The sequence below is a fragment of the Rousettus aegyptiacus genome, unplaced genomic scaffold (genome assembly GCF_014176215.1).
Source record: "Rousettus aegyptiacus isolate mRouAeg1 unplaced genomic scaffold, mRouAeg1.p scaffold_m13_p_12, whole genome shotgun sequence".
Lineage (NCBI taxonomy): Eukaryota > Metazoa > Chordata > Mammalia > Chiroptera > Pteropodidae > Rousettus > Rousettus aegyptiacus.
Genome location: NW_023416287.1, coordinates 44,173,084 through 44,197,395, shown reverse-complemented (window position 1 = coordinate 44,197,395; position 24,312 = coordinate 44,173,084). Strand labels below are relative to the sequence as shown.

General features: G+C 38.1%; 1 long non-coding RNA gene and 1 other non-coding gene across 2 annotated transcripts; both read left to right on the top strand.

Annotated features, from left to right (window-relative positions):
• Positions 1–18,644: 18,644 nt before the first annotated feature.
• Positions 18,645–21,912, top strand: LOC107521941. The gene is made up of 2 exons (XR_001599692.2): positions 18,645–18,836; positions 19,399–21,912. It is a non-coding gene; the product is annotated as an uncharacterized LOC107521941 (long non-coding RNA).
• A 1,811-nt stretch (positions 21,913–23,723) lies between these two features.
• LOC118610369 lies at positions 23,724–23,842 on the top strand. The gene has a single exon (XR_004953866.1). It is a non-coding gene; the product is annotated as a 5S ribosomal RNA (ribosomal RNA).
• Positions 23,843–24,312: the final 470 nt, after the last annotated feature.

Below are 24,312 nucleotides of genomic sequence, written 5' to 3'. Positions count from 1 at the left end.
CTTCCAAATCAACTATGATCAGATTCTTGATGAAGTAACAAAAGCCAAGCAAAGCATTAAGGAAAACCAGGAAAGGGCCCAGTTGTGGAAGGACCAGCAAACACAAGACCTACCCCTGCTTCCACCTCTTAATCTTCAGTCATTGGTGTACCTGAAGGGTTCATGTTTGCCTGCTCTCTCTCCTTACTCCCTAATCTCCTTGTTTCAGCTGCCATCTACCAAAGATGAAAAGAGCCAACTAAGATAATTGAGGGTGGGGTAGAATGAAAATAAATGAAATAAACCTGAGCATAGGAACCTACTTGACTAAAAGGGGCAGGCCCTATTAAGCTCCAGCTAGTTGTTGCCTTTGGAAAATATGGGACTAGAGTTGCCAAGTGTCTTATTTTTTGACAGAAGTTAAAATTCTTGGTTTCTAAGACAAAGCCTCTAATCTTCAACTGTTGGACATTTATTTTCAAAATTGTACAGAAGAATTTTAGGGGAGTAAAACCACTCCATACTATACTAATGGTAGATACATATCATTATAAATTTCTCCCAATCCATCGGATGTTCAATACCAAGAGTGAACCCTAACGTAAACTATAGACTTTGGATGATTATGATGTGTCAATGTATGTTCATGGACTGTAAAAAATGTGTCGTTCTGATGGGGGTTATTGAAGGTAGGGGAGACTGTGTGTATGTTGGGGGAAAGGGGATATAGAGGAACTCTCTGTACCTTCTGCTCAATTTTTCAGAGAACCTAAGAGTACTCTAAAAGTTAATGTCTGTTAAAAAAATTGCTCTGCCCAAATGAAACCTGTTAGTAGTATGGATTTAGCCTATCGTCTACTGGTTAGCAACCTGTGACTGACTACACATTTTCTAGCTTTACCTCACAATTTTTCATTGAGCTTGAAACCTATGTTTTTCATTAAAATTTAGGTAAATTAAACTGGGCAGTCCACAGACAATTCAAATGCAGTTTGTTTAAACTAGAATATACTTTACTCAACATACAAACAAACAAAATGAAACTTGCTTCCTATCTTTAAGTCCTTGTTGGTCACAATTCATCTGTTTGTTCGGATTAGAAACCTAGAGTCATCTGTGGCCCTTCTCTCTACTTTATCTCTCACCTCCAATTTCTTTAATAAACCTTTACTGAGCCTCTTCTACGTGCCAGGTACTGTGCTAAGCCCCAAAGATGAAAAGATTAAAAGATGCAATCTAGGCTCTGGAATGGTATATGTCCGTAGGTAGAAAGGACCAGCTATTTACAAAACAATATTTACCAAGAATTATAATATGCCACATGAACTTCTTTAATCTACAAAACAAACTTATGAATTAGTTATCTTTTTATAATGGCTTTAATGAGATATAATTGACATACTATAAATGTCACCCTTTTATACTGTACAATTCAGTAAATTTTGGTACATTCACAGAATTATGCAAACATCACCATTATTTGATTTCAGACTTTTTTTTTTTTTGGTGGGAGGGAGGATGTGTTTTAGATTTACAGGAAAATTGAGTGGATAGTTCAGAGTTTCCGCATCCCTCCCCTGAAAACTCTGGCAACTATTGACCTTTTTATTATCTCCATACTATACCTTTTCTAGAATGTCATATAGTTAGAATCATACAGTAGGTAGCCTTTTCAGATTGGCTTCTTTCACTTAGTAATATGCTTTTAAGTTTCCTCCTCCTCCTCCTCCTCCTCCTCCTCCTCCTCCTCCTCCTCATCCTCCTCCTTCTCCTCCTCCTTCTTCTCCTTCTTCTTTTGTGGCTTTATAGCTTATTCCTTTTGAGAACTGAGTAATCTATTGTATGAATGTATCACTGTATAGGTGTACCACAATTCAGATATCCACTCATTTACTGAAAGACATATAGATTGCTTCCAAGTTTTGGCAATTATGAATAAAGCTGCCAAAAACATTTGTGTGCAGGTTTCAGTGTAAACATAAGTTTTCAAATCCTTTGGGTAAACACCAAAAGGTATGACCGCTGGGTCATATGGTAAGAGTGTGTTTGGTTTTTAAAGAAACTGACAAACTGTCTTCAAATGTGGCTATGCCATTATGCATTTTTACCATTAGTGTATAAGAGTTCCTGTTGCTTGACATCCTTGCCAGCATTTAGTATTATCAGTGTTTTGGTTTTTGACCATTCTAATAGGTGTGTAGTGGTATCTCTTGGTTTTAATTTGTAATTCCCTAATGAAATATGACGTTGAGCATCTTTCTATATGCTACTTGCCACCTGTATATCTTCTTTGGTGAGCTGTCTGTTCAAGTGTTTTGCTCATTTTTTCATTGAGTTCTTCCTTTTCTTATTGCGTTTTAAGAGTTCTTTGTATATTCAAAGTATTTTTAAATTTTTCTTGAACTTTATTCTTTGACCCATGTGTTATTTAATCTCCAAGTATTTGGGGGAGCTTTCCAGCTCTCTTTATCTTGATTCTAGTTTAATTCTATGTGATGTGCAATCAGCCTGGGATCACCCAGCTAACTCATGTTACGTGGCAGAGTTATGGCCCTGAAAAATGACACCAATAAATCCATTGCATCTGAGCTGAGTCTGACTGTAATTTTAATCTAGAAGGATTAATCATTTTTTTAAAAAGTTCCCAAATCTCTACCTCTCTACATTTTAAACCAACTTATGAAAGTTAAAAAAAAATAAAAAGCTTAGTGCTCAGTAAAGGCAGATTTCTGTTTAATAAGCCAGGGCCTAACTGTACAAAGCTGCACAGATTTGGAGTAGATTTTCTTTTCTTTTAAAATAAATTTTTTTCAATTATAGTTGACATTCAAAAATATTTTAGTTTCATGTATACAGCATAGTGTTTAGACATTTATATAACTTACAAAGTGATTCCCCTTGATAAGTCTAGTCCCCACTTGACACCATACATAATTATTACAATATTATTGACCCTATTCCCTAAACTATACTTTACATCCCCATGACTATTTTGTAACTGCCAATTTATACTTATTAATCCCTTCACCTTTTGCACCCAGACCCTCAACCCCCCTTCCATCTGGCAACCATCAGTTTTTTCTCTATTAGTCTGTTTCTGTTTTGTTGTTCATTTATTTCATTTTTTAGACTCCATATGTGAAATTATATGGTATTTGTTTTTCTCTGTCTGACTTATTTCACTTAGCGTAATACCCTCTAGGTCCACCTATATTTTTGTGAATGGTAAGATTTCGTTCTTTTTTATGGCCAAGAAATATTTCATTGTATATATACACACTACACCTTTTTATCTGTTCATCTTTTGATTGGAACATTTAATTCATTTACATTTAAAGTAATTATTGATAGGTATTTAGTCATTACCATTTTATTAATTGTTTTCTAAATATTTTTGTAGTTCTCTGTTTTTTTCTTATTCTCTCTTCTCTTGTAGGTTGACGACTTCCTGTAATGGTGTATTTGGATTTCTTTCTCTTTTTTTTCTTGTATCTCTTGTAGATTTTTGGTTTGTGGTTACCATGTGCTTCACATATACCAAGCTATGTTTACAGCACTCTATTTTAAGTTAAAGTTTCCTTAAGTTCAAACACATTCTAAAATCACTAATATTTTTACTTACCCCCTCCATATTTATGTATTTGTCGTTATTTTTCACTTTTTGGTATGTGCATTTGTGTGTCCCCCTTAATTTACTATTGTAATTACACATGATCTTCAGACTTTGTACCTGCTTTAGTGTTTTTTGGTTGATCTACTGGTTTTACTGTGTGTTTGCCTTTGTCAGCGAGAAAATTTTTTCATTGTAATATTTTCTTATTCATATTTTTTATTTTCTTCTTAAAGTAGTCCCTTTAACATTTTTTTTATACTGGCTTATTGGCAATTAATTCTTTCAGCTCTTTCTCCCCAGGGAAGCTGTTTATCTTGCCTTCAATTCTAAATGATAGCTTTTACAGCTAGAATAGTCTTGGTTGTAGGTCTTTGCTTTTCATTACTTTGAATATTCTATGCCAATCCCTTATTTCTTGCAAGGTTTTGATTGAGAAATCAACTGACAGTGTTATAGGGGCTCCCTTGTAAGGTAACTAACTGCTTTTCTTTTGTGCTTTTAAGATTTTTTCTTTGTGCTTAAACTTTGCCATTTTAATAATGATGTATCTTGGTGTAGGCCTCTTTGGGTTCATATTCTTAGAAACTCTGCAATTCCAGAACTTGTGTGTCTATTTCCTTTTACTTGTTTTCTGTCATTATTTCTTCAGATAGATTTTCAATCCCTTGCTCTCTCTCTTCTCCTTATGGCACTCCTATGATGCAAGTATTGTTATGTTTGATGTTGTCTCAGAGCTCTCTTAAACTATCCTCATTTTTTTAAATTATGTTTTTACTGTTCTATTTAGGTGTTTCCCACTACTTTGTCTTTCAAATAGCTGATTCAATCCTCTGCTTTATCTAATCTGCTGTTGGTTCACTCTAATATATTCACTTCAATTATTGTATTCTTCATTTCTCACATTTTTATGTTTTCTATTTCTTTATTAAAGTTCTCCTGAAGATCATCTACTCTTCCCCTAAGCTCACTGAGCATCCTTATAACCAGTGTTTTAAACTCTTCATCTGGTAGATTGCTTCCCTCCATTTTGTTTAGTTCTTTTTCTGAAGTTTTGTCTTGTTCCTTCATTTGGGACTTGTTTCTCTGTTACTTCATGTTGAGTGTCTCCTTGTGTTTGTTTCTATATATTAGACAGATCTTCCGTGTCTCCAAGTCTTGTAAGTGACCTTAAATAGTAGGTGTCCTGTGGGTCCCGGTGGCGCAGTCTCCCTGGTTACTGGAGCCAGGTGCTCCAGTTATATCCCTTGTATGTGTTGTGTGTGCCCTCCTGTTGTAGTTGAACCTTGATTGTTATTGGCATGTCAGTGAATGGGACTGACCCTCAGGCTGATTGGCTGTGAGGACTGGCTATGACTACAGCAGACAAGCTGTTCTTCAAGGGCTGACACCATGGAGCAGGATTCACTTTAATGTGTCTGTGGTTCCTGCCAAGTCCACACTTTGGGTGTATCATTTTTGTTGCTAATTGGCTGGTGCTCTGGGGTGGTCTGAAGCTGCACACCAGGTGTGTTGGTTCTGGGCTTTTTGGAAGGGGTCAAGGTCAGTTACTGCCTGCATCTGGCTGGAGCCACCTGGTAGGAACGACAAAGTTATCTGCTGTTTATAGCTGCCTGTGCTGGGCTTGAGGCTGCTTAGCAAGGGCATGCTGAGGTGAGCTACTGCTTGTTTTGGGCTGGTGAACTTTTGAGAGATTTTAGGGAAGGACACAGCATGGGCCCAGGCTGGCTGCTTGGGTGGCTTGGCTTCTGAAAGTGGTTCGAACTGGTCTGTGAATTGGGTGGGGTAGGGTTTCAGAGAATCACCAGGGTTGAGTGAGGAAAGTGATAATGAGGTTAAAGAAGACTCAGATTTGGTGCCCATCTGCTCCTGTTCCTGCTGGCTGGGTGGGGGATGGGCTCAATGAATGAACAATTTTTCTTGTCCACACTTTAGTCCCTGAGAGAGCTGCCCCTTCTGCTCTCGTCCTGAAGCCAGACTCAGTTCATCCTCATATGTTTCTGGTGCTTTTTGAGCTGCTGTCTCTTTGTTGAAGCTTAGGATGAGTGTTTGTGATTGAGTGAGTCTGTGCTTGGGCTCTTTAAGTGATTCCTGGGTCTATAGCAAGCAGTCCATTTCATCGGGACTGAGTTCTCACTTATTTTCACAGTCAGCTGTTATGTGGACTCTTCTTCCCAGTACTGGTGCTCTGGGCTGGGGAGCCTGGTGTGGGGCTTGTACCCCTCACTTCTCACTGGGGACCAGCTGAGATATCCTCCTGCCACTTGTGGGTGTGGGGCCTACCTGTTTTACTTCTTAGTTCTTCCTACTAGTCTCTATGTGGCTTCTTCTTTATATCCTTGTAGGAGTTCTGTTCTGTTACCCTTCAAGTGGTTCTCAGGATGGTTGCTCTATAATTTAATTGTAAGTTTGATGTGGTCATGTCAGGAAGTGAGTACAGCATTTACCTATTCCACCATCTTGACCAGAAGTCCCTGACATAGACTTTCTATCTGAATTTTTTTTAGGCAGGTAAAATGTACCTAACATAAAATTTACCATCTCAAACATTTTTGGGTATATATTTCTATGGCATTAAGTATATTCACATTGTTGAACAACCATAACCACCATCCATCTCCAGAACTTTTTCATATTTTTGAAACTCTGCACCCATGAAACCACACTGTCTATTTCTATTTCCCAACCCCTGAACACCACAGTTCTAACTTTTGTCTCTGATTTTGACAACTCTGGTAGTAGAATAGTCCTCATATACATGGAATCATGCAGTATTTGTCTTTTTTTTTTTTTGAATGTCTCATTTCAGTTAACATAATGTCCTCAAGGTTTATCCTTGCTGTAGCATGTGTCAGAATTTCCTTCCTTTTTAAGTCTCTATCTAAATTTTAATCATATTGTTTCAAATTAAAACTATAACAATGCAAATTTGGCCTGATTTTGCAAACAAATGTTTCCTGACAGGGCAACCTAAAGAGGCGGTGCAGCTCGATTGAGGCATCTGATGTGGTGTGTCCACGCCAGCTCTCCAGAAGCTGCTTTGCAATAATGATCATTTGCACAAGGGGCTCAAAGTTCTCTGTATTAACCATAGCTGAGAAGTAGCAGAGCATTATTTAGTTTTCTTTGCCAAAGAGAATCTAAATTCTGAATCAGAGCAATTATAAACATGTTTGCTTTAGACATTTTATTTTATCTAGTAGGCTCCGTGACCATCAGACTGTGTTCTGGTGCTGTGTTTCTGAGAAATAGATACACATGAGTCAACAGGGCCCATAAATGAAATACTTTAGGACTTAGCAGTCTAGGAAAGATAAATACAAATTGTGGTTTGCTGTATTCTTGTACTTTATTTTAATATCTTTACTTTTTTAATATAATATTTTCTAAGTACAATAATTTAATCACCTATTGTAAATTTATCAAACTAAAGTCAAAGCAATAACTGCTGGTACATCTAGAAAACCAACCAACTAGAAAACACTGCTTTGTTACACTGTGTTACTATAAAGAATGTATTCATGTTCTATATTTATAAATATATATGTCAAGTATATTTATATATTCATATTACTATAAAGTATGTAAATATATATTTCTATATGTAACATTACATAGTATTTACTGGTTTTGAACACATTTTAAAAATTACCTCCAAGTGTATAAATTGTGACAAAGTTGCCTTGATGGTTTTATCATTATCCACCATTGGAGGAAAATTTAAAACAAGATGGAAATTGTTATTTTTAAATGAATAAAAATAATAATAAGTAATAATAGCAATAGTTCAAAAGCATGTGGAATGTGAACTTGAACAATTCCATATAGACTGCAGAAAAAAATGTTTTAAGATGTAAACCATCCTGGGATTTGGACATAAAAGTTTACATATAAATAGGATCTCGGTTTTAAAAGCTCGGCATCAAGTTTGAGAATATCAGAAGTACTGCAAAGATACATAACTGTGTTCCTTTCACTCCAAGTAGCAAGACCAATAGTCTTCTGAAAAAAGTCTTCAGACGTCTTCACATCTCCCAACAACTTCTACAAGGCAACAAACCAAGAAAATTTCACAAAGCCAGGACACCAACTCTTTCCCTGAATCCCATACACTATAATAAGAAAGTTTTCAAGAAGAGAAAATACATAACAAAGTAGTAGTATGCTGGAATAAGGGAGATCTAATTGTTTTGCTGAGAGTTTTCATACAGTGAAATGTATTTGGATAAGGAGAAAGGTAATCATTTCAGAATTAAATGCCTACACAAAAAAGAAAGAAACCATCAGGGGTGGCACCGCGATAGCTCAGAAGTAGGCCGTTTACAAGGGAGAAGTCATTTTCTAATCCCCAAAGAATACTGCAGCAGTCCCAGAAAGGAGGTGGCTTGGGGAAAGTTATCTTATTCTAGCCATGCTTAAAGCCCCCCAATGGTCTTTGTACATTGCTAGTGGTGATATGCACTTTGGAAAACAGTTTATAGTGATTCCTCAAAAAGTTAAACATAGAATTAGCATAGGACCCAGTGATTCTACTCTACAATATAGGCTGCAGAGACGGTTAGGAAGAAGAGTCGGAGTCTGGAAATGCTTTTACTAACGTGGATAAGGGGGAGGAGAAATGGCAAGGAATGGCAATGCTAGCAGCCCCCACCCCTGTTTCCATGGGTTTTTATTCTCCCTCACAAAGCTGGCTTTGCAAAACATCATTAGTTACTATCAGGTTAGCAATTACAAACTACAGCCAATTCCCAGACTCAGCCTCAAGGCCACGACCATGTTTTCAACTATTTCTTCTCAGGTATCTTTTTCCCATCCTTGTCCCTAGAGCAAGAAGTCCCAGAATAGGTCAGGCGTGTGCGCCCTCTCTGCAATGTGTTCTTGAGTGCAAGTCCCATCTGCTTCTGATGACCTTATTGCTCCAAGCACCAGGCATCCTGCCAGAACTGCAGGCATTTCTCACAACAATATATACCTGAAAGAATTGAAAACAGGGACTTGAACAGATACTTGTATGCCATGTTCATTGAAGCATTATTCACAATAGCCAAAAGGTGGAAATATCCACCCAAATATCCATCAACAGATGATTGGATAAACAAAATGCAATGTATATATATATATTCAATGAAATATTGTTCAGCCAAAAAATAAGTGTAAACAGAAAATAACAAGCATTGACAAAGATGTGATGGGATTAAAATCTTCATACAATGCTGGTTGGACTGTGAAATGGTTTAGTTGTTGTGAGAAACAATTTGGTGACTCCTCAAAAATTAAACATAGAACTATACCATATGATCCAGCAATTCCACTTCCAGTTATATACCTCCAAAGAACTGAAAGCAGGGAGTTTAGTAGATATTTGTACACCAATATTCATAGAAGCACTATTCACAATAGCCAAAAGGTAGAAACAACCAAAATGTCCAACGATGGATGAATGGATAAACAAAATTTGGCATGCATATACAAATATAATTCAGCCTTAAAAAGGAATGAAATTCTGATACATGCTACAACATGGGCGAAACTTGAAAGCATTCCTGCTAAGTGAAATAAGCCAGACACACAATGACAAATCTTGTATAATTCTACTTATTTAAGGTATCTAGAATGGTCAAATTCCTAGGGACAGAAAGTAGAATGGTAGTTGCTAGGGGTTGGGAGAAGGGGGAAGCGAGGAGTTAGTGTCTAATGGGGACAGAGTTTCAGTTAGGGAAGATGAAAAAGTTCTGAAGATGGATGTTGTGATGGCTGCACAACAATGTCAATGTACTTAACGCCACTGATCTGCATGCTTAAAAATGGTTAAAGGGGTAAATTTTTTCTTATACATATTTCACCAAAATAAAAACAGACAAAAACATGATATATTCAGCACTGAAAAAAAAGAATGAAGTTCTGATATATTCTACAACATGGATGAATCTTTAAAACATTTCTAAGTAAAATAAACCAGACACAAAAGGACAAACACTACATGATTTCACTCACATGAAATATCTATAATAGGCAAATTCATAGAGAAAGAAAGTAGATTAGAGGTTACCAAAAGCTGAGAGCAGGGGGCATGAGGGATTATTGCTCAATGGGTACAGAGTTTCTGTTTGGAGTGATGAAAATTTTTTGGAAACAGATAGTAGTGATGGTTGCACAACATTGTAATTAATGCCACTGAATTGTATACTTTAAAATGGTGAGAATAGCAAATTTTATATGTATTTTCCCACCAAAACAAAACAAATAAACATACAAACACTTCAGTGGCTCCATTGCTTTGCAGAACTAAAACCCACACCACTAAGGCTGGTAGGCAGAGCCCTTCATCCTGCCTTTCCGGACTTTTTTTTCCCACCAGTCTTTCTTGTACAGCTTCTAGGCCACTACTGACCTAAACCCAATCCTACTGGCCCAGATCCACAAGACTTTCTCCAATTCCCAATCTGAGAGAAACTGGCCACTCCTATATCATCTACCACGCCACCCTGGCCCCTCCCAGGCCTCAACTCTGAGTCATCTGGACTCACACAGAGCTGTCTACTCAGTAATCATATGAATCAAGAAAGGAAAGAGTGCAAACAGGGGCAGGATCTGGTCAAAGTCACACCTTAGAAAACATAGTGTGCTAAAGCAAAAAGGACACTGGACTTGGCATCAGAAGACAGAGGTTCCAAGTCCACTTCTGCCACCAGCTAATAGGATGACTGTGGACAAACAACCTCCCCTCTCTAGACCTGCTTTTTCTTTTATAACATGAGAGGGCTGGACTGGGATCTCCAAGGGAACTTTCATTCAGTTCCAAGGTTTAGGAACTAAACTTGGGTACAGAATGTAGCAAAATAGATTTCATAGACCTTCTTCAAAGGAGAAATTTTTCCTGAAATTTTCAACTGATGGTTTTATTCTCATTGGGGCACGTGGGGCAGTCTTTAAAGCTTCCTTGAAAGATAAATAAAAAAATTTAACATACGAAAGTTAAAAGTTTTAAAGCTGACTTATCCAATGATTTTAGTGTTCATTATGGTTTCAGATTTTCACAAAAGAAATTATCTGAAGAAAAAAATAGTTATTTTCTATTGTAGCCACAAATGTAAGTCTCAGATATTGAGTAGAATATGGATATTAGTTATGCATAGTTAAATGTAGAAGCAACTAAAAGGAAGCAGTAAAATTGGTGTGTCAGTGCAATAGTATACAACAATGAATACGACCTAAGCACAACTTTTTGTCACTGCATAAATGAGTCTCACAGTCATATATGCTGTAGGACTCCCTTTAGGAAACACTCGGAAGTGGTTGAAACTAATCAATAGTGCTTTTCCTAATTCCATCGCATTCTAGCTCGGGTAAACACTTTGGTATTTAAAATAAAATATGTAACAAATGGAAAAAATATTTTATTTTACTTAACTCATTATTTTCACTTCTGGGAATTTATCTCAACGAAATAGTCAATGGTATATAAAATTATTTAGTTGTTAGGATGTTTACTGAAGGATTGTAGTTATGAACTGAATGTTTGTGTCTCTCTGCCCCACAAATCCATATGTTGAAACCCTAATCCCAATTGTGATAGTGTTCGGAGATGGGTTCTTTGGGGGGTAATTAGATCATGAGGGTGGAGTCCTCATAAAGGGGATTAATGCCCTTTTAAGAAGAGACCAAAGAGCTAGTTTGCTCTTTTTCTACCATATGAAGATACAATGAAAAGAGAGCCATCCACAAACCAGGAAGTGGGTATTCACCAGACACAGAATCTGCCAGCACCTTTATCTTGGACTTCCCAAACTCCAGAACTATGAGAAATAAATGTTTGTTGTTTAAGCCACCCAGTCTATGATAATTTGTTATAGCAACACAAATGGACTAAGATATTTGTTTATAACACTGAAAAAGAAAAAACAACCTTAATATCTAAAGATAATGAATGGTTTCATATATATAACATATATATTGATATAATAGCGTATGTATAAATAAACATATGCCAGTATATACATATGCCACTTTGGTATATCAATACATATCTTAGATATATATCATGTGTATAAATAATATATATTATAACATATTTATATTATATAACTATATATTTACTTAACATGTCAGTGTAAAAATACAATGGAATGCTATCTAGTCATTTAAAATTTTGGAGAAGAATGTTTAATCACTTAATAAGAGTAACTAATATTTACTGGACCCTAATTAAACATTTCTAATTAAGCATTAATCCTTACAATATATCCCTGTGACAAACTACTTGTATTTTTATTTTTATAAATGAGAACATTGAGGCATGGAGGATTAAGTAACTTGCTCAAGATCACCTAGTTAATAAGTGGCAACCCCAGAAATATGTTCGTTAATTTATGTTTAAGTGAAAAACAAGGTATACTAAAGTATGCATAGTATTATCTCTTTCTATCACTGTAGTTTTGTTTAATTTTTTCAAAATATTTATAATACATAAAATATATATAAAATATATACATATACACATTCCTCAATGGTGGGATTATGATAAATTGTAATTTTTTTCTTTTTGTTTATATTTGTAGAGTGGGTGTATATATGAACTATGACTCTAAGTCCCAGGGAAGGTCAACACATAGTAACAGTCTCAACTTATTGGGGTTGCCTATTTGCATATTCATAAGACCTACAGCAGAGTCGAATGTGCACCAGTCATATCTAGGATCAACATGTTAGGGTCTACTTATTCGCATGTAGCCCATCAGATCAGGCTATGGAAGACAATAACCCTGGAAGTCCTTCTCAGAAAGCCACTCTTCACTCCAGAGGACAAGAGTCCTGAGCTTGCAGAGCTTGCTTCAGGGAGAGTGAAACCCTAACTTGACACCCACCTAGAAGTTAAGGTATTGTACATGGTCTCTACCCCTCCTCAAAAGAAATTTGCTTTAATAGGAAGTTTGTTTTAATAGGAAACTTGGATAGATTTGATAATTTTATGTTGGACAATATTTTGTTATGTTGAATAATCTTGTAATAAATATAAATAATTTGAAAAGATTGACTAAATTTCCACATCATTCTATCAAAGCCAGTGGATGATTATAATTCAACTTGCTAAATAGGCTTAACGATGTCTATTTTCTAAAGTTTTTTTAATAAATGAGTACAATTTTGCAATGAATTTTTTTATGGTGACATTGGTTAACAAAATCCAGTAAACATCAAGTGTACAATTCCAATGACTTTTTCTTAATAAAGTAATAATTTTAACACAATTTTGAAAATATTTTAAAACTACTTTAAGAGCATTCATTCATTTAAGAAATATGTAGGAGCTGACCACATGCTGGCCTACAGAGGAGAAGAAACAAGATTCATAAGTCATGAGTTTACAGTGTGCACAAGAAAAACCCATTTTCCTCTATTCCTCTCACTACCCCCAGGAGCACCCTAGATTTTCTGTGTCTCCACTCCCATGACAGGCCCATTTCCTAAGCCACTCTTACAAAGTCTTGTGGCTAACCCGGGCCAACGTAAACCTTCCTTTCTCTGGGCTAACTTGTAATATTCTTATAACCACAATAGCTCATATTTATTAAGTGCTCATTATGTGCAAAGCGTTTTGTATTCCTTATCTCTTACTCCTCCCAACAACATAATGAGATACATACTCTCACTTTAAAGCTGAAAATAATTGAGACATAAAAAGGTCAAGTAACTTTCATGTGATCATTCATCAAGATTTGAACCCCGGTAGACCAGCTCAGGGCCTGCCTACTCTCTCAACTACTTACCTTGCTTTGCCATATCCGTCCCCCCAATAAACACATACACCCAACCCCGCCTGGCTTATAAAATTCTTAAAGGGGAAATCAGTCCAGGTGTTCCTGGATAGCAGTGGACAAATAGTGGCCAAGACTTATTGTTTCAAAATCCAGTTTTTCTCTGGAATCCAGACCCATCTTTTTCTTTTGTCCCAGCTTACTCTGCTAGGCCTTCACTCTGTCATTAGCCTGCATGTGACCAGCATTTATCTCAGTCTAATCACATTTAAGACATTCCATCGTCTCCACACTGACCATGGGATCAAATCCAGCCTCTTCATGGCTAGCGAGGCTCTTGGTGACCTAGCTCCAGACAAACTTACCAGCTCCATCACCCACCTCCATCCTGCTTACCATGCTGGACCCCTTGCCATGCTTAACCTGCACAAGCACTTTCAGCCCTTCTCTCAAACAGACCCAGAGTGGGCAGAAAGGACCATGGAAAGTTAGAGACGTCTCCCGTAACTTACCAGGTTGGGAGTCAAATATGACGGAGGGTGCCCCTGATGCAGCCGCAATTTTCCTTATGGTTACGGACAGACAGGAAAGACAAAGGATCCAACGGTGGACCTGGCCCAGAAAGTGATGAGACCGAAAGGGAATTTACTGTATCTGACAATAGGGCCCTCAAACTCCTATACAGGAATTGGTGAAAATGGCCTTTAAAGTTTTCAATGCCCAAGAGGAGACGGCTGAAACTCCCCACCAGGCCCATCTCCACCAGCAGGTAGCACTCCAGACCCAAGCCTTGGTAGGTGCCTTGAGGCTGGCGGGCCCCAGGGGCCGAGGAGCTGGGGTCAACCCAAAATCAACCCCCTCTGGGGCATGCTTTAATGCGACCATGAAGGCCACTGGGCCCATCAGTGCCCTAACCCATGGGCTCCCACGAAGCCCTGCCAGATCTGCAGGCAGACGGGCCACTGGAAATCTGATTGCACAATGACCAGATCATCATTGGCGCCTCCACGCAGGGGATCATCCAGTCAGGCAACACCATCACTGGAACTTTTCGGGTTAGTGGATGACAGACAAGGCCCAGACTCGGGGACCCCTCTCACTCTAGCTGAGCCCAGGGTAACGCTCCAGGTAGCAGGCAAGTCCATCTCCTTCCTGGTAGGCATGGTGCTACCTTCTCCTTTTTGCCTTCTCACTCGGGCCCTACAGTCCCCTCACCTATCTCGGTTATGGGGATTGACAGCACAGCCTCATACCCACCTAAAACCCTTCCTTTCTCATGTTCCCTAGAGGCTCATATATCGTGGCCTAATCTCTTGCCTCTGGCTCTTACCTGCCTCCAGGCCTCACCTCGGACCCCTTCTGATCTCAGCCCCTTTGAACTCCTTTACAGGAGACCCTTTCTCCTTACCCATACCCATGACCTACCCGTAATTCCCCCACCACTGACCTCTTATCTACCTTATCTCTCTCTCCTCCGGAGCTTACTTAAACAGCATGCAGACTCATCATGCCTCCCAGACCCTACAACAGACCCAGCTACCGGACCAGCTTCCACAAATGGTGATCCACTGTCTTCGGGGGACCAGGTCCTTCTCAAAGAGCTACAGCCTCAGTCACTAGAACCTCAGTGGTCAGGTCCACACACCGCCATATTGACCACACCGACAGCTGCCAAACTCCTGGCTCATTGGTGCTGGTACCACTCACTTGCCTGAAGTGTGCTCCACCTCCTGATGCAGGGAATGCACCTGCGAAGTCTCCTGGATCACGGTCAACCAGCTACTTGTACATCCATATGATCGCCTCCCCACCAAAGTCCTGGCCTCAGACCCCCAACCTCTTCGCCCCTGGTCAGCAGGAAGTAGCCAGATTTGACTAGGCCCCCCCTATACCAAAGAGGTCGGGATGTTAGTTTGGCGGGGTCTGCCTGGAGGCTTCCTAGTTTGACATCAGAATCCAGACAAGGGCCCACCCTAAAGCCCTGATGCCACCACCGCCCTAATCCCCTAATCCACCACCACCCTAATCCAGATGCTCAACTGACATTCTATACCCTACCCCCACATAACTCTATAAAAACTACGCCTTCCCATCCCAGGGCACGACTTTTCCAGCCCCCCTCTCCTCTCTGGACCAGAGAACCTCGCCCGGGAGCGCTCTCCCAATAAAGACTTGCTTTTAAAACTTCTCTCTGTATGTCACACGTTTACCTTAAAGTTACCAGATGGAAGGGGTTTGGGGGACTGGATGAAAAGAGTGAAGGGAGTAAGAAGTACAATCAGTGGTTACAAAATAGTCACAGGGATGTAAAGGACATCATAGACAATATAGTCAATAATACTGTAATAACTATGTATGGTGCTAGGTGAGTACTAGACATATCAGGGGATCACCTCGTAAATTATATAAATGTCTAACCACTATTCTGTGCACCTGAAACTAATATAAAATAAATAAAAGTTTTTTAAAATGCAATGTTATAAATGGTAAGGCCATCCCAAGAGTAAAGGAAAACTGCTTGGAGGAGGTGATATTTCATGTGAGCCTTAAGGAATGAGATGGCATTCACTGGGCTGAGAAAAGCAGAAAGGGAATCCCAATGTAAAAAGGGCTTTTGTAAACTGTAATGTTCTCTGTGCTCTACAAATGTTACTTTATTCACCGATAGAGTGATCCAATTCTGGTTCTACCCGCTCAGCTTTGAAAGATATGGGAAAGCATAGAGCAGGTAACATCAAGTGTCAATTTCTTTCCTACCACAAAGCAGATAGCAGTGGGTTCTGGGCATAGTTAGGGTTGACGTGTCATTCCTTGAACACTGAGGTCTATTATTTGCCCTCAATTACTTTACACTAAACTATGAAATGTGCTAGTATTTCTTAAATTACTGATGTATTTTTTAAATTACATGATACGTTCCTAACTAGGGCATTACTCCTGAAAAATTATTGAAAGCAATTAATTGAATAAGTAGAAAAAAGCATGTGCACAAAGATGTTTCAATAAAAAATGGAAAATCAGAACTATTTAAGTATCTAAGAAAATAATAATTTTAATTTACGGGCCATCTCGATGGAATATTATTCAGCCATTAACAATTATAATTTTGAGGACTAATAAATGAGAAATGCTTATATGTTAAGTTAAGAAACAGAACACAAAAGTATACATACATTATACTTATCAGGGAATCCAGAAGCTATAAAAGTAAAGATAGTCAAAATATGAGAAATAAGAATGAAATAAAGAAAAAAAGTAAAGATATTCATATTTGACTACTTAAAATTTTTAAAGTTTTATGACAAAAAAGTCACTATTAAAAAGTCAAAAGACAAAAGATAGAGCAAGAAAAAATATATGATATCTATAACAAAAGTTAATATCTTTAGTAAACAAAGAGTTTCTACAAACTGAATTCCAATAGAAAAAGGGTAAATGATAGGTACACACAATTCAAGAAGATCCAGTTTAAGTACAACTTCTGCAGTCAGGGAAATGCAAATTCAGGCAATAGTGAGATATTGATATTCATTTGTGAGACTGGTAAAAACTAAAAAGAATGAGAACACCCAATGCTTGTAAAGTTTCAGGGGAAAAGACATTTCTGTTCATAGCTGGTAGGAATGTGACCTGCTATAATCTTTTTGGAAGTAATTTGGTACTCTCAAAATTACACTTAGCTGCAAAAAGGAGGAAGCTACTGATACAAAAAACAGTCTGGACAAATCTCAAAGGCATTATGCCAAGTGAAAAAAGCCAAACATGAGCGACTGTATACTGGATGACTCCATTTATAAGAAACCCTAGAAATTGGAAAACCATTCAACAGTGGGAGAAGGGCTCTTCTATGAAGGACAAAAGGGATATTTTGGGGGTAATGGAAAGTTTTATATCTGGATTATGTTGGTAGTTACATTGGTGTATGCATTTGTCAAAACTCATTGAATTATACACTTAAAATGTGAGCATTTTATTGTATGTACATTTAATCGCAATAAAGTTGATTAAATTTTAAAAATACAAATATATATGTTTGTTGATTTCATAAATTCCATTTTGGAGAATCAGGCCCACAGAAATGAAAGTAGCAGTGTAGAAGAATGTATGTGGGTAGATGTTTTTATTGCAGCATTATTTTTAAAGGCAAAACATGAAAGCCATAAGAATGTTTATTATTACAAAAATGGCTGAATAAATTACTGTAGATCCTTACCATAGAATATTATAAACTTATATAAAAGAATAAATTAAATTGGTATCATGGAGGAATATGCACACTTTGTTAAAAAAAAAAAAAAAAGGAGAATTTTCAAGAGTTGTCAGTGTCTCATTTTTGTAAAAAAAAAAACATATTTGCATATATATTGTATATATTGGAAAGATAGAAGAAAAATATGGATTGAGCACTCCAAGCTGTTTGTTTAATTATTACTTCGGGGTATGAAATTTAGATTATTTCACTTGTAACAAATAAGCATGAATTACTTTTGTAATTTTTTTAAGTGTTAAAGAACCTTTAAAAATGACAGACTATAAAGAAATAATAAATGTTTTATAATATAACAGAATAAAACTATTAAATTTAAGTCATGCTTTGATTACAACTATAAAAATGAAATATGCATGGAGTTAAGAATTGGCAAGAACGTAAAATAGGTTTTCAGAGTTTTTTAGAGTGTAGGAGTATGTACACTTTTTTAAACTTGTGAATGCTTGTGAGCAATAACCAGAATAGTTCTAGTATGTAAAATATGCAAAATATGGAGGCAGCAAACAAAGTATAGCTAGAAAATGCAAAAATTCAAGTTGTTTAGTAAGGAAGGCAGGCTTATGAATATTTTTCAATTTTCCCAAATTTTATGTAATATTATAGCTTCTTTAGAATAAAAAGTAACTCCTCCCCTCTAAAAAGCTAGTTAATTTCTCTTTTTTGGAATTTATGATGTTAGAAGAAAAGACAAAATACAAGTTTGTGTCATGCTACAATTACAGCTTTGTCAGAATGTATCCCTATATGGATAAGAACTTGAAGGGAAAAATGCTGAGATTGTTGAGGGTTTTTAAATTTTTGTTTCCTTTATTGTTATATTGCAAAAAAAAAAAATTACAAATCAAGAGTGAAGAGGAAAACTTTTAATTTGTGTTTTCCCAGTTCCCAGGAGGCCTATCTTCTCTTTCAAATTATAGTCTCTCTTTTAAACACAGGTTAGTTTGGGTAGGTCCTGAAACACATTAACTCAAGCTGTTGACCTTTGGAAAACAAATCAGAGACTATGTTGAGAAAGAATTATATTAAGGCTCGGCTGCAGTGAAAGTTATTTAGGACACAAGCTCATGCTCAGTTACAGCCCCAGACCCCAGGGTCAGCAGATCATTGGGACCTGTGACATGGACACAGCAGAGAGGACCTGAAACAGGCTGGTTCTCAGGGAAGGAGCACAGGACTTCCTTGGCAGTCTCTGCCAAGCTAGTGGACTCTTCTCAGCCGGCGAGTATGTTTTTGCCATGTTTAAACATGGGCTGCAAACTGAACACAACACAAGCAAGGGACTTTTCTCTGCAATTTTAAAATAAAGTCACTTCTAGACCTGATATGGTTCAAATCAGCTGAAGCAGGGGGCCTCTCAGGGGTTGAGAAAGGCTTGGACCACTTCCAATTTGGCTTTTAAATGTGAAGGAATATCAAATTGGATTTTTAAATTGTGGTATATTTTAAATGTTTACTTTAAATAAGTAATACTTTCAACTCAAAAACATTGCATTTATAACAGTGTTATTCTAAAGATGACTACAGAATTTTATATATATGGATGGAGATATATATGTTTTCTTTTTGAAATGTATAGATAATTTTAAAAGTCAGGAAATAGGATAAGCTCATTTTTAAATAGTACATTAGTTTCATTTTCAAATAATGTTTAATATTTTTTCTTTAACTATTAGCAACCTTTATAGTACAGAACATCTAAATTTAAAACAATAGATTATTTGAAAAAATACAATACATACGCAGGGAAATTTTTACATATATATATATAATTATCTATCTTTTAGGTATTCTGATTTGATAAAGGAAGAAAATTCAAGGTGATATGATACGTGTCTTCTTTTAACCCTGCCAATGTGTCTCTGGCTCATGCACACCCTTGTGTGGAGATGAAGCTCTTGGAGAATGTCCAACCTGGCCACCCACTCATGGCAGGCCTTGCTCTGAGACAGCTTAGAGCTGCAGTGAGTGAACAAACCAGTGGATCAGATTCAAAGAACTCAAGCTGGAATTTCAGTGATGTCATATCTTGTGTCAACTCTGTGCCTACATCCTCCACAGCAAGATGGAGATAGTAATAAAACCTTCATAGTGTTCTGGAAGATTAACTGAGATAATGCGAAGGACAGTGCTTGAGGCAAGGCTTAGTACAAAGGCTGCTCAAATGTTTGCTTCCTTGGACGCTTTCTTTCTAGCTGAATGTGAGGATTACTTTGGATGATATATGTGAAAACAAATGTTGGTTATGATTAGAAATGGGTAACTGTGGCCCTGAGTCTATGTCAAGACTGCATGTTTGTTTGTGTGCAGATAGATGCTGGTGATAGGAGGTCTTTGACTATGTTGCTTCCTAACTTCCGGGTCAGGAATGTTAGTCCTCAGACTATGTAATAGTTTCTAACTTCTTTATGAGCCCTCCAGCCCCTCTGTTGGCAGTTCCTAGATCTAGTTAGCTTTTCAGAATGGTTCTGGAAATGCAGAGGAACTATGGGTAACAGTTTCTGATACTCTCAGTCCTTCAAGGGGCGTCCAAAGGCCCAGACCTTATCTCTCATTCTCTCCCATCTTTCCTTACATTTCATCCATTCTGGCCTTCGTCCTCTCCCTAAAATATGTTAAGTTAAGTCTTAGTCAAGGTGCATGCCTTGAAGATTCACTCCCCAAACACTTTACATGGCTGTTCCTTGAGGTTAGAGATCATGCCCAACCCCTTGCACAGCAGCCCAAGTACAGAGAGGTTAAAACAAAGGTCTGAGGGATCCCAGATCTTTGAGGAGACTTGTAACTGCTGCCAAAGGTGCGGGGGAAGGCTTTAAACAACTAGAGACTAACTTCTGAGCTGTGTATCAACTGTGTTCTAGCTGCTGTTTAAAAGAAAGCCTGAAGAAGCTGGCTGTGTGACTCCAGTTATATTTTTCATGTGATCTTTTAAGGCCATCTATGAGGTATTAGTATGGTCATTTTACAACTTCTTCCTGGCTACACAGCTTGTAAGGGACTATGACAGCTGGGCTAAAATAAGAGAGCTTGTGGTGCTTCTAGTGCAAGACTTACTGGGGGATCACTTTGTAAGTTATATAAATGTCTAATCACTATGCTGTACATCTGAAACTAATATAATATTAAATGTCAACTGTAATTGAAAAAAAATTAAGGGAAAAAAATGCAACTTGGAGTTAAGGAATAATCAAAAGCCATGGCAGAAAAAAAAATAAAAATAAACAAAATAAGTAAAATAAAATAAAGTGAGGGAACTTCCTGCAGACCTTGAGACCAACTTCACTGCCCTCCCCTTGACCCTGAGATTTGAAGGCCACATCCCCTGCACCTGACCCAGGCAGCTACATACCTACCTTACCACCTGGCTCCCTTTCCATGGCACCAGTTGCTCTTGGGGAGCAAGTCTGTCTGTTTGGAAGAGAACAAAAGCAGCAGTTCTGCCTAACCTTGAAGCTCATTTACATCCTAAAAAAACAAAACAAAACAAAACCCTACTCTATACTTCCTTGAAAACCAAGTTTAAGTAGAAAGTGTTCTTTCTTTTTCATTTTATTTCTTTCTTGGATGGAATTAAATAAATTCAAAGTGATGATATGATATTTATCGCAAGCAGTTAGAACCTACGATTGGTTATTTGGAAGTAAAAAATAATTAACTTTACAGTTAATACAAAAAAAAAAATTTAAAAGGGAGGAAGTGGGGATTGTTTACCCCCAAACTTTTTATTATTAAAAAAAAAAAATCAAACATACAAAAGAGTTAAAGATCCAACAATTATTAATAAGTTGTCATAGTCATCGTGTGTGTGTGTCCTCAAAGATTCGGAGATCATTTCAATTCTCCTCCATAAATACCATAGCATGTCTCACCTAAGAAAATTAACTATGATTAGACTTTTTGAACACAGGTCTTGGTGGAAGGAGATAACATCTTTATCTCCATTTCTTATGTGGGAGCACAGGAAAGTTGCCATAGTGCTAGGCCAAGTGTGCGTGGGGGCGGGGGGAGTGGAAATGAAAGGATTTTCTGAACCTTAAAGGCCCAGTCAAATGTGTGAAATTAGCATCATGTAAAGGTGTGTTTAAGACCATTTATGGGAGGAGGTCCTCAGCTGAATTCTGAGCATGTGCAATTAATAGCCTGTGCATTAGCAAGCCCAGGAAGATCTTATAGATCAGTAGCATGAAAATGTCATGGAAAAGAGAAGTGAATGGGTCTTTGAGAGATGAAACAATCTGTAGCTACAAATCATCTTTGCAATCATGAAGGGAAAATAGAAATAAAAGATTTAGTGCAAACAATTTCTGTTGTGACTGAACCCATATCTTCCTGGGGGAGGTCTGGGTGGGGATGATTTGATGGAGGAAGAAAGCGAGGCTCCAGTAGGAGGAATTCTTTGCTGTTAAGTTAATGAAGAATGTACTGAACTAATAATACCTCATTCTTTCCACCTCTGCCAGCTCTGGGTACAGGGGATACTTCCTGCCCTGGGAGGTTTTTGCAGAACCCTTTTGTGCATTCTATGATAGGATGAAACCCGTAGTCTCCACTCTTATCCCCATCCCTCTTGCTACCTCTCCACCTCCCACAGAATGTTTCTCTTTATCTGAGTACCTAAATGTCTTCATCCATTTAATGGACACCAGGATATTTACTTGTAGAGCAGTTCTTTGGCAGGGCTACATGGGGTGGCATGGGTGAATATGACTAACACAGTGCCAGGCATATTAGAACAGGCCCTAAGTAAATAGTGTATGAATCATTTCTAGGGGGAGCCTCCATACTTGTGGAAACTACATATCCCAGGCTCCCTTGCCAGTTGGTTCAAAACTGGGTTCAGCTAAGGGGACATGCAAGTAGGAGACTGAAAGGTAGAAGGAAGGGAGATGTCAGGGTATTTCTCCCTTTCTTCTTCTCCTTGGGGACGAAATGGAAGCTGATGCTCCCCTGTAGCTCTTCCTCACCATTAGGCTGCCCTTCCTCTGTGATGCCCCATGACCGCCAGGTAGCCCCCACATATCAGTTCCCACAGATGACTTCAGCCTCTAGGCTCTAGTAATATCATCTCTAGTCTTAAGGACAGGAGAGGCTTCTTATTGCTGGTGCCGATTTGTGGGTTTCCTCACTGTCTGCTGCTTAGCTTCCCAAATCCTCTGTTGCCTGTATAATTAACCCTTTCATTAAATTCTTCTTGTTTTAAATAACTACAGTGGTTTTGATTTTCCTGATTGAACTCTAATACCCATGGTAATTGTTCAGACCAAGTACGCAGTAAAGGGATAGCTCAGCAGGCTTGAGGTACTCAAACTCTGCGCATTTCAAAAAGTGACTGGCCCTTGACTGAGTCTTGGGAGACAACCTATTAATCCTCGGAATATCCTGCCTGATTGAAGTGCTTTTGTATACTTGGAGCTCTGGAATATGTCAAATAACTATACTAACAATGTGATTTATGGCAAACACCTGTTTTTATTTGCCGGGGCCGTAGGCCATGCTGTTGCATTTGGCTTGGGGGTGGGGTGGTAGTGGAGACTGAACACCTATGACTGAATACCAGTCATTTGGGTGCTCCATGCCTGTGTGACCAACCCTCAACAAAAACCCTGAATACAAGGCTCAGCTTCTCTTGTTGGCAGCATTTTGTGCATATTGTCGCACATCGTTGCTGGTAAAATTGAGCACTGTCTGTAAGACTTCTCGGGGTAAAGACAACTGGAAGCTCATACCTGATCTCTCCTGGACTCTGCCCTATGCATTTTTTTTATTGCTGATTTTAATCTTTATTCTTTTGTGGTAACAAACTATAACTATGAGTATAATAGCTTTTCTGAGTTGTATGAGTCCTTCTAGCAAATCACTGAAACTGAGAGAGGTCCTGGTGACCACCAACACACCAGTTAAAAAGGAAACTTGTTTTTCCACAAACGAACTTATCTGAACTGAATGCAGATTCTACTTGACTAAAGGCCTGGCTCCCATTATCATGCCACACTGTCTCTTGTAAAGGCAGAGCTGGGTAGGGGATGGGAGTGGGAGTGGGAGTGAGGAATGTTGAAGCATAATAATCACTTGATTGAGAATTTGAAGTAGATGGCTATTAAGAACCCTTGTAGTCTATAGCCATGCCACCCTGAACAAGCCCGATCCCGTCTGATCTCGGAAGCTAAGCAGGTTTGGGCCTGGGTAGTACTTGGATGGGAGACCACCTAGGAAGACCAGGTGCTGTAGGCATAAAAAATAAAAAAAAATAAAAAATAAGTGATTATAAGATGACAAGTTCCTTGTAATCTGTGAGGTCAACCAAGGGTTGCCTCAATCAAAACAAAACAAAACAAAAAAACCTTATGGCTCCAAAAACTTATAGATCTGTGAATTAATGAGCACCTATGTACACTCTTAGATTAAAAAATTATTTGCTTGTCAGAGAGTCACTGGAGAAGGTTTGTATGGGAAAGGCCACTCTAGCTGCAGAATAAGGGAGGATTGGAGAATGAAACAGGGTGGAGGCTATTACAGAAGTCCAGGGAGTCAGCCTGGCAGCCTGAACTAAGGAGTGGCAATGAGAAAGAAAGGATAGGATGGGTTCAAGAGACCATGCAGGAAATGGGCTATTGGGCATCTCCACTGGGAATCTCGTTTTCTATCCCTCCCCCATACCAGTTAGTGTCCTAAGCTTCCCATTTCAATTAATGAAATTGGCT